The following is an 11537-nucleotide window of genomic DNA, read 5'->3' as shown; positions in this document are numbered from 1 at the left end:
CATTTCTGTTGACGCGAAGTCTCTCATGACGTCCTTTAATATTCTGGAGTTGCGTTCCAAACTTCTGGGTTTCAACATCCTTGTCCTGAACCTTGGTCCTACTGTCCTTCAGTTACTGACGAATCTCCGGTATCTCGAGGTTTTGCTCCTCCATCTTGGCTACTTTCAGCTTCTGGGTCCTGAGTTCTTCATGAACTGTTTCCTTATCAAATACAGCTTCCTGAAGGTCCATCTTAAAATTCTTGATGTAATACTCTAGATCCTGGTGATACACCAGCTAAGGTTAAACATTGACTTTTGCTGATAAGTGCTCCATTAGCCCTTTTTTCATCCAATCCTTCCAAAGAAATCCTTTCTTAACTCAACACGGTGACAATAGCATAAGCGGGCGTCAACATCATGGATATTCGTGTTTATCTCATGTCTCTGTCATGAGCTATCATTCCATAGTTGATATCTCCTGTCCTGGGGTTTTCTTGATGGCCAACATCTTGAGTCTTGATGCTCCATGTTCCGGTACTTCTGTAACACACCTACATCTTAGGTATCGGCAACTTCAATAGCCTGACAAATTCCATAAGGCTGGATCATAGGTAAAGTCTTCGTAGTGTTGTCTTTGGTTCAGGGTGAAGCTCTTCATTTAATATATGTAGGCCAGGGGTTCTTCAGTAACGAACTTCAGAAGGGTACGAGAATACTTAAGTAGATCCTATTCCGAGCCTTCCAAGTCACTTCACTCTGGATTCTTCAGAGCCTCGAAATTCTCCTAGTCTTCGGAGTCTTCAACCATTGTAGTTTCCATTTTTATAATGCACTAAAATCCTCTTCATTTCAAAGTGGTCTTAGTTGTCCGATATCTTGTACTTATTGGAGTGGTCTCTGATAGTCCCCAAGTGTAGGGAATCATCATAGTAATTCCCAATGGTGGAAGTGATAAGTATGGATTGTCGAACCCACAAGGAGCTAAAGGTAATATCAATATTCTCTCAATCCCTATCTGCCACTGATACGACTCTAAGCACACTGAACGTTTGCTTCCAACTAGAAACGAGAAAGAAAACTACGTTGTGGGTATGAAGAGGATAACTTTGCATGATATCGGAGAGCTAAAATATAAAAGTAGGTGATGTTATCATAAAGTTAGAATATATTACTAAATATTATAAATAGCGAGTGTGGAATAATGATGGGTCAGTGTGCGGAATTGTCCTAGGCAAATGTAAACAAAACCGATAGTCGTCATTGCAATTTCATATAAGGGAGAGGCATAAGCAAACATACTTTCTCTTCTTGGATCATATGCACTTATGATTGGAACTCTAGCAAGCATCCGCAACTACTTAAGATCATTAAGATAAAACCAAACCATAGCATTAAAGCATCAAGTCCCCTTTATCCCATACGCAACAACCCCCTTACTTGGGTTTATGCTTCTGTCACTCAAGCAACCCACTATAAGCGAATCATACATGTATTGCAACACCCTACAACGGGAATCCCTCACGCTTGCGCGACACGGAGGGCACAATAGGACAACACCAAAATAAAACATACAACTCGTACCAATATAGATCAGCAATCAACCCAAAGACAAAGGATATCTACTCAAAATATCATAGGATGGCAACACATCATTGGATCATAATATGTGGCATAAAGCACCATGTTCAAGTAGGGATTACAGCGGGGTGCGGGAGAGTTGACCACGTAAAAGAGATGAGGATAGTGATGTTGATGAAGACGATCACCGCAGCGATGATTCTCCTCCCGATGGCACTCCGGTGCCACCGAGAGAGAGGAGGAGAGGTTCTCCCCCTTGTGCTTCCTCCTCCATGGCCCCCCTGGATGGGGAGAGGTTCTCCCTCTGGATCTTGGCCTTCATGGTGATGATGGCTCCTCGGGGATTCTCCTCCATAGCCTCCGGTGATGATGGCCCCCTCTGGCAGGGTGCCAGAGAGGGCCTAGATTGATTTCTCATGGCTACAGAGGCTTGCGGCGGCGGAACTTCCGATCTAGGTTAATTTATGGAGGTTTGGGTATTTATAGGAGAGGTTGGCATCGAGAACAAGCCAGAGGGCGCCACGGGTAGTCCACGAGGCACAGGGGCGCGCCCAGGGGGGTGGGCGCGCTCCCACCCTCGTGGGGCCCACGGGACTCCCCTCCAGTAGATCTTTGTTCCAGTATTTTTTATATTTTCCAGAAAAAATCTCTGTTGATTTTCATCGCATTCCAAGAACTTCTATTTCTGCACAAAAACAACACCACGGTAGTTCTGCTGAAAACAGCATCAGTCCGGGTTAGTTCTAATCAAATCATACCAAAATCATATAAAACTATTGTAAACATGGCATGAATAATTCATAAATTATAGATACATTGGAGACGTATCGGCATCCCCAAGCTTAATTCCTGCTCGTCCTCGAGTAGGTAAATGATAAAAGAAATAATTTATGAAGTGTGAATGCTAGCAAGTGCTTAAGTGTGATCAATGATAGTTTCAATCACTTTTTATAGCATCATTATATATCATATCAGTAGCTCAACTCATAAAACTTCTCATGATCAAGTAACAAGCTATTCACATGTTAAAGTATAGATCATAAACTTTCTTGAAAACTAACAAACCGTGCTCTTAGTCATCAAACAATTGCAATTCATCTTATTTTCGGGAAGGGTCTATGTAAGAGCTTTGATTTAGCAAACTCCACATACTCAACTAACATTTAATCTATCACAACTGCTAAAACTCATGTGATATTTATGGGTTCAAAGTTTAATCGGACACAGAGAAATATAGGGGCTTATAGTTTTGCCTCCCAACCATTTACCTCAAGGGTAATGTTAACAATAATAATTTATGAAAACCTACATCCAAGTGATATATATATGCGGATCGCTCCAACAAAAAGTTCTTGCCAAAGGAAAAAGTGTAAAAAGGGAAAGGTGATGATCACCAGACTCTTGTATAAGGGTAGAAGATAAAAGTAAAGGATAGGACCTTCACAGAGGGAAGCAGAGGTTGTTATGCGCTTTTATGGTTGGATGCACAAAATCTTAATGCAAAAGAACGTCACTTTATATTGCCACTTGTGATATGGACCTTTATTATGTAGTCTATCGCTTTTATTTCTTCCACATCACAAGATCGTATAAAGCTTATTTTCTCCACACTAATAAATCATACATATTTAGAGAGCAATTTTTATTGCTTGCAACAATGACAACTTACTTGAAGGATCTTACTCAATCCATAGGTAGATATGGTGGACTCTCATGGAAAAACTGGGTTTAAGGGAATTTGAAAGCACAAGTAGTATCTCTACTTGGTGCAAAGAATTTGGCTAGCATGAGAGGGAAAGGTAAGCTCAACATGTTGGATGATCCAAGACAATATAACGTTTCCGATATAGGAAAACATAACCCATAAAGTTGTCTTCCTTGTCCAACATCAACCTTTTAGCATGTGATATTTAAATGAGTGCTCAATTGCAAAAGATGTCCAAGATAGTATATTTATATGTGAAATCTCTCTTCCTTCAATATTCTTTCATCAATTGTTCAAGTGACCAATTCTGCGTTTGCTAGCTTCCAATAAGTTTACTACCTATACTTATTATGTGTGAAGTCATTACTCCCCATGCTGTAAGCATATGAAACGTATATAAATTCAGATTTATAATATTCAATTCATTCAACAATTTACTCATAGGATATATGCGAGGCAGATGAGTAAATGACAAATGACTCCAAAAAGATATAAGTGAGTCAAATAATTAACTAGCCATGGGAGGATTATTTTTCATTCAAGATTTCAGATCCAATGATTTTATTCAAACAAAAAGTAAAATTGAAAATACGCTCCAAGCAAAACACATATCATGTGACGAATAAAAATATAGCTCTGAGTAAGGTATACCGATAGTTTTGAGGACGAAAGAGGGGATGACTTCCGGGGCATCCCCAAGCTTAGGTGCTTGAGTCTTCCTTGAATATTACCTTGGGGTGCCTTGGGCATCCCCAAGCTTAGGGTCCTTCCACTCCTTATTCTCCTCATATCGATATCTCACGCAAAGCTTGAAAACTTCAATCACACAAAACTTAACGGAACTTCATGAGATAGGTTAGTATGATAAAGAGTAAACCAGTCACTTTGGTACTGTCAAAGACAAGGTTCATAATTATTATCACACAATGTCTACTGTACCAAATCATTTCTACAATTTATATTGAGAAATATAAGCCATAGAAACTGGAAAACAAGCAGACTATGCAATGAAAACAGAATCTGTCAGAAACACAACAGTCTGTAATGATCTGAACACCAACCATACTTATGCTACTCCAAAAATTCTGAAATAAATTTGTGGACGTGAGTAATTTGTCTATTAATATTCTGAAAAAAGAATCAACTCAATCACACTCTTCTGTAAAAAATGACATCTAATCTCGTGAGCGCAAAGTTTCTGTTTTTTACAGCAAGATCACATTAACTTTCACCCAAGTCTTCCCAAAGGTATTACTTGGCACTTTATTTAAACAAAAGCTATAATGAATTATTACTAAAGTAGCTTAATCATGAGAACACACAAAAACAAATTGGGTTGACTCCCAACAATCACTTTTCTTTAATGCCTTTTAGCTAGGCATGATGATTTCAATGATGCTCACATAAAAGATAATAATTGAAACATAAAGAGAGCATCATGAAGAATATGACTAGCACATTTGAACCTAACTCACTTCCTATGCCTAGGGATTTTGTGAGCACACAATTTATGGGAACAAGAATCAACTAGTATAGGAAGGCAAAACAAGTATAACTCCAAAACTTTAAGCACATAGAGAGGAAACTTGATATTATTGCAACTCCTACAAGCATGTATTCCTCCCTCATAATAATTCTCAATAGAATCATGAATGAGTTCAACAATATAACTAGCACATAAAGCATTCTGTTCATGATCTACAAGCATACAAATTTTACTAGTCTTCACATAAGCAAAAAATTTCTCATTCGAGATAGTGGGAGCAAACTTCTTCTAAATCCACTTTAGATGATAGTATTATTCATACTCCAAAATATATAAGTGAAGCTCATGGAGCATTCTACAATTAATATAGACTAACCAATATCCAAGCTCAAAATATATAAGTGAAGCACATGAAGCATTCTATAAAACCATACTCAAAAGATTTAAGTGAAGCACAAAGAGCAAATCTATAAGATCATACTTAAAAGATATAAGTGAAGCACATGAGGCATTCTATAAACAAATAAAGGGCTATATCATACTAGTATGGTTCTTAAAGGAAAAACAAAAAACACAAAGGACACAAATCATGTTAACAAAACAAAAACCGAGGTATACCGATAATTGTTGAAGAAGAAAGATGGGATGCCAACTGGGGCATCCCCAAGCTTAGATTCTTTAGTATCCTTAGAATATTTACTTGCGGTGCCTTGGGCATCCCCAAGCTTTAGCTCTCGCCTCTCTTTATTCTTCTCACATCGTTAACTCCTCGTTCTTTGAACACTTCATCAACACAAAACTTTAACAAAAAATTTGTGAGATCCGTTAGTATAATAAAGCAATTCACTACCTTTAGGTACTGTTGCAAACTTATTCCAATTTCATATTATAACTATATCTACTGTATTCCAACTTCACCATGGTTCATACCCCCCGATACTACCCATAGATTCATCAAAATAAGCAAACAACTCATAGAAAACAGAATCTATCAAAAACAGGACAGTCTGTAGTAATCTGGAAGTTTAGTAAACTTCTATAACTCCAACAAATTCTAAAAAACTATGACAATTTAAAAAAATTGTACATAAGTAATGTGAAAAAGTTTCATACCCATTTGAATTTCCAGTAAAAAAATGTAAAATCACGCGCTACAGCCAAAGTTTCTATTTTTGTACTGCACAAAGTAAACAAGCAATCTAATCATCCTAAAACCAAGGCTTGGCACATTATTTTATAATACAATGGATATATACAAGGGGATAATTATTTTCAGAGAAGCTTCCATGATTTTTTTTACATTGTTTCCATGAGCATGAACACAATTGTTAAAGGTCGACCCTCACTTCTCCAATGCATAACCTTCCAATCACTTCTCTTATTAAAAACTTTTTAGGTATGAGAGGCAAGTAATTTTTTTGTATTTTCATTCTTTAAATTTTTTTGTATGTTTCACCCACAACTAAACAGAAACAAAAAAGGAAAAACATAATCTACTTAGTGAAGAAAGAAAACAAGCACACACGAGAATATCAACCCCACGCTATTGCTCCCCGGCAACGGCGCCAGAAAAGAGCTTGATAATCCCCAAGTGTAGGGAATCATCGTAGCAATTCCCAATGGTGGAAGTGATAATTATGGAGTTTCGAACCCACAAGGAGCTAAAGGTAAGATCAATATTCTCTCAAGCCCTATCTTCCACTGATACGACTATACGCACACCAAACGTTTGCTTCCAACTACAAACGAGAAAGAAAACTACGTTGTGGATATGATGAGGATAACTTTGCATGATATCAGAGAGCTAAAATATAAAAGTAGGTGATATTATCATAAAGTTAGAACATATTACTAAATATTATAAATAGCGAGTGTGTAATAATGATGGGTCGGTGTGCGGAATTGTCCTAGGCAAATGTTAACAAAACCGATAGTCGTCATTGCAATTTCATATGAGGGAGAGGCATAAGCTAACATACTTTCTCTTCTTGGATCATACGCACTTATGATTGGAACTCTAGCAAGCATCCGCATCTACTAAAGATCATTAAGGTAAAACCCAACCATAGCATTGAAGCATCAAGTCCTCTTTATCCCATACGCAACAACCCCCTTACTCGGGTTTATGCTTCTGTCACACAAGAAACCCACTATAAGTGAATCATGAACGTATTGCAACACCATACAGCGAGAATCCCTCACGCTTGCGCAACACGGAGGGCACAATAGGACAACACCAAAATCAAACATACAACTCGTACCAATCTAGATCATTAATCAACCCAAAGACAAAGGATATCTACTCAAAACATCATAGGATGGCAACACATCACTGGATCATAATATGTGGCATAAAGCACCATGTTCAACTTGGGGTTATAGTGGGGTGCGGGATAGTGGACCGCATAAAAGAGATGAGGATGGTGATGATGATGGTGATGTTGATGAAGACGATCACCGCGGCGATGATTCCCCTCCCGATGGCACTCCGGTGCCACCGAGTGAGAGGAGGAGAGGTTCTCCTCCTTGTGCTTCCTCCTCCATGGCCTCCCCCTGGATGGGGGGAGGTTCTCCCTCTGGGCCTTGGCCTTCATGGCGATGATGGCCCCTCCGAGATCCTCCTCCATAGCCTCAAGTGATGATGGCCCCCTCCGACAGGGTGCCAGAGAGGGCCTAGATTGATTTCTCATGGCTACAGAGGCTTGCGACGGCGGAACTTCTGATCTAGGTTAATTTCTGGAGGTTTGGGTATTTATAGGAGAGGTTGGTGTCGAGAACAAGTCAGGGGACCCCATGGGTAGTCCACGAGGCATTGGGGCGCGCCCCCACCCTCGTGGGGCCCACGGGACTCCCCTCCGGTAGATTTTTGTTCCAGTATTTTTTACATTTTCCAGAAAAATTCTCCGTTGATTTTCATCGCATTCCGAGAACTTTTATTTCTGCACAAAAACAACACCATGGTAGTTCTGCTGAAAATAGTGTCAGTCCCGGTTAGTTCTAATCAAATCATACCAAAATAATATAAAACTATTGTAAACATGGCATGCATACTTCATAAATTATAGATACGTTGGAGACGTAACAGTCTCAACATTCGTGTTGTAGATAAAATATTTTGATAAAGCTTAGAAAAGAACAGAGCTAAAAGATCTTTTTGAAAGTGAAGTTGTAGATAAAATCTTCCCTATGGGCTTGCCAGTTTCTAGGGGTCACGTCCTACAGTCAACATGTGCTCTGATACCATCTTGTAGCGACCCGGCCCGAATGGATCAAGTCTCTGTGCTTAAGTGTCATCCCTGGATCGGTATACTAACACACAGTACTCGAGGATTTATAACAGAGGTAAATACCATGTATAAAGTAACGTAAATACTATTACCTCAATCAATATAGCGGAAGTAACAACAAGGTTGTGGTTTCCCATCAACACCAACGACAAAGATGAGTGTAGAAATCGTAACCCTAACATATCACTTACTTGTCGTAAGAATCCTGCAACATGAGACATTGCAGCCATGTAGGTCAGTACATTGAATGTACTTGCAATTTCACACTGCAGAGCAATGCTGAATAATGACTATCACTACATGCATATTTGGCTGGTCGAGGCTCAAAGTTTAATTTTGCATAAAGCTAATTTTTTCCTACAACAAAGGAATATATTTTATTTAACTACAAAGTTTGTTGACGATCATTGAGAAGGTAACCCCAACTCAATCCTAATTAAAAGTTAGCAACCCAACAAATTAATTAAGTAGAATGATGAGATCAACATAATAATTCAAGTACCAGATACTCAAGATGTCCATAACTGAGGACACGGCTAATCATGATTAGTTTGTACACTCTGCAGAGGTTGGCGCACTTTTCCCAACAAGGCTCGATCTCCTCCGTGGTATTTCTCGCACTACATGATGTTTGAGAAACGGATGAACGAGACACAGTCTTTCCGAAGAGGTCCCCTTAATCGATAAATAGGCTAGTACACCTACAATCCCCTACATCTGCTAGCCCATCATGGAAAGGATTCCCACAACTTACTCAACTATGCCAGAGCTCATAATGGCTTGTGGCTGCACACGGAAGTTTCTAGGATGAATAATCTTATGATCCCTTTGAGCCTCGGTGGCATTCCACAGGATGATCACACGAATACCCCGGGATCTCCTTGGACAACACTGGATTCCCCAGGTGCCCGGGCAAGCCACTGGTATCCCTAGGGTGCCCCAACCAATCCATCCAGATGTGTATTAAAGTAGCCACCTTAAGTTTCCCTTAGTTAATATTACTCTCACATCTTCCATGAAATCTCACATACCAATCCATGTCTATGAGCATAGCAAAGTAGTGCAAGCATAACGCAATAATACCCTGGGTTTGAATGCAAGACAAGAGGTTCCTACCTCATCAACTACTGCCCAATACCCACATGTTATTAAATCCTACTCATGCAATGTTTGAGGGGTGAAACTAATGCATACAAACTGGGTAAAAGGGATATGATCAAAGTGTGAACTTGCCTTGTACTGTTGATGAAGATGATTCACACTCATAACTCCTGATAGTTCTACTCGTCACACTCCCTTCAATCTATCATGAGAAAGCAATTGCATACATAATCACTCATGCAAAAGAATTGAAGAAAAGACTTCGAAAACAAGCAATTAACTCTTGCAACAGAAAACAATTTCTAACAGTACAGAAATTGGGTGGATTTGGTCTTATCAGAAAGTTTAGGTCAAGAGCTTCGATTTGCAAAAAGAATCAACTAAATCGTAGTTACGAAACTCAAGTTATGATCAAAAGAAGTTTGAATATGAATCTGAACAAATTTTAAAATTTGAAAATTTCAAAAAAGTTGATGTGACAGGTTCACTGGATAGGTGAAAACAAGACAAAACTATATGCGCTGGTTTCATCTAATTTGGATGAACGCGTAAAAAGTTATGGCTATTTGAAAAATCAGGGCCAAACTGTTTAACGGAAGAAAAATAGTTATGGCTAAAAGAATTCTAGGTCTAAGGTATAAATACAGATACTAACTGATAATCTAATTATTCTACCGTACTAGTCTAGAAATAATAAACTACGGAAGTATAAAAAGAAAAAAAAACGTAGAAAGATACCTTTATAAGGTAGAGAAAAGACAACTTCGGAGAGAGGAGACAATTTCCAGAAGTCCCGCTGGATAGGAGAAAATATTTTTCTTTAATGAATCTAGTAAAACCAAAATATTGATTTAACCCGAATCGGATGATTTTTGAAGGTTCTGTAGGTCTATATTAATAGATGAAAAGGAGGCTTAGAGATCTATAGATAGGCAATGTGGAACTAAACATATACGAAAAGAGGAGAAAGAAAAAGAAATGTGGCCTAAAGTGTTCGGCCGGTCGGCGCGTGCGCGCATGTTTTTTTTGCCCAAGTGAACAAAAGAGAAAAAAATAATAGCTGACTTGGCCTGGCTCATGTAGAAAGAAGAAGAAAATGGGGTGCCGCAGGCACTATGCTGCGCATGTGGGCGACATATAGTTATCTGCAGCACGTATATTTTTTCTTTTTTTAAGTATAAACACAAAGGAAAACTGAATAACGAAAAATAAAGTAAAATTTTATATAGGCATATTATACACCAAAAATTTCAGAAAAATATTTCCTAAAACGTGAACATATTTTCAGCGGCAAATAAATTCCTCAAAAATATAAGTATAGCAAAGAGTGCTTCTGGTTCGATAAAACCCAATAAAAACATTTTAAAAAAATACCAAAATAATTTCAAATTTGTTTCCCTCCAATTTTCTAATGTAGGGAATCATTTTACCCTATTTTCCATATATTTTATTTTTGGAGAAAAATATTTTGAATAAAATCCAAGTAACTCCAAATTGAGAATAATTTCATAGGGACTTTAAAATTTGATTCTTTGAAACTCCCAACTCATATTTCAAATGATTTGAAGAAGTCATTTTATTTTCTCTCATGAAAATCATTGAGTTGCATAAAGTTTCTGAATTTGAAATATTTCCAAATGAAATTAAAATATTTTCAGAACCATTTTCATTTTAAATGGAAGAATTCATGTCATCTTCTCTCTAGGGTTTTGTATCTGAAAAGAATTTGAATTCATGGAGATCAGAAAGCGAAGGTGATAGTTTGGGAAATTCATTTCATTCCCTCTCATTTAACTTCCAAAAAAGTTTCAAATTTCACTCAATTTCACACAAGCAATCAATCAAACAATCAAGCACTCAATTTCACACAAGCAATCAAGCAAACAATCAAAACTATCTATTTAGGGATGTTAGAAATACCCAAATGGTTCAATAGAGTTTCACATCGCTATGTGATTAACACCCAAAGAGTGATCATGTTTTGCTTGTGAGAGAATTTTAGTCATCGGCTCTGCCACATTCAGAGCCATATGTATTTTGCAATTTTTCTATGTCTACAGTGCTCTGCACCCAGCTACTCTAGCTAATTGCTCCCACTTTCAATATGTGTCTAGATCGAGATTTTAGAGTCATCTAGATCGGCGTCAAAGCTTGCATCGACGTAACTCTTTACGATGAACTCTTTGTCACCTCCATAACCGAGAAAAATTTCCTTATTCCACTAAGGATAATTTTGACTGCTGTTTAGTGATCCACTCCTGGATCACTATTGTACTCTCTTGCCAAACTCATGGTGAGGTACACAATAGGTCTGGTACGCAGCATAGCATACTTTATATAACCTATGATTGAGGCATGGGGAATGACTTTTCATTCTCTTTCTATTTTCTGCGGTGGT

The sequence above is a fragment of the Triticum dicoccoides genome, chromosome 4A, assembly GCF_002162155.2.
Source record: "Triticum dicoccoides isolate Atlit2015 ecotype Zavitan chromosome 4A, WEW_v2.0, whole genome shotgun sequence".
In the NCBI taxonomy this organism is placed as follows: Eukaryota; Viridiplantae; Streptophyta; class Magnoliopsida; order Poales; family Poaceae; genus Triticum; species Triticum dicoccoides.
The sequence above is the reverse complement of the archived record's forward strand: the minus strand, read 5'-3'. Positions refer to the sequence as shown.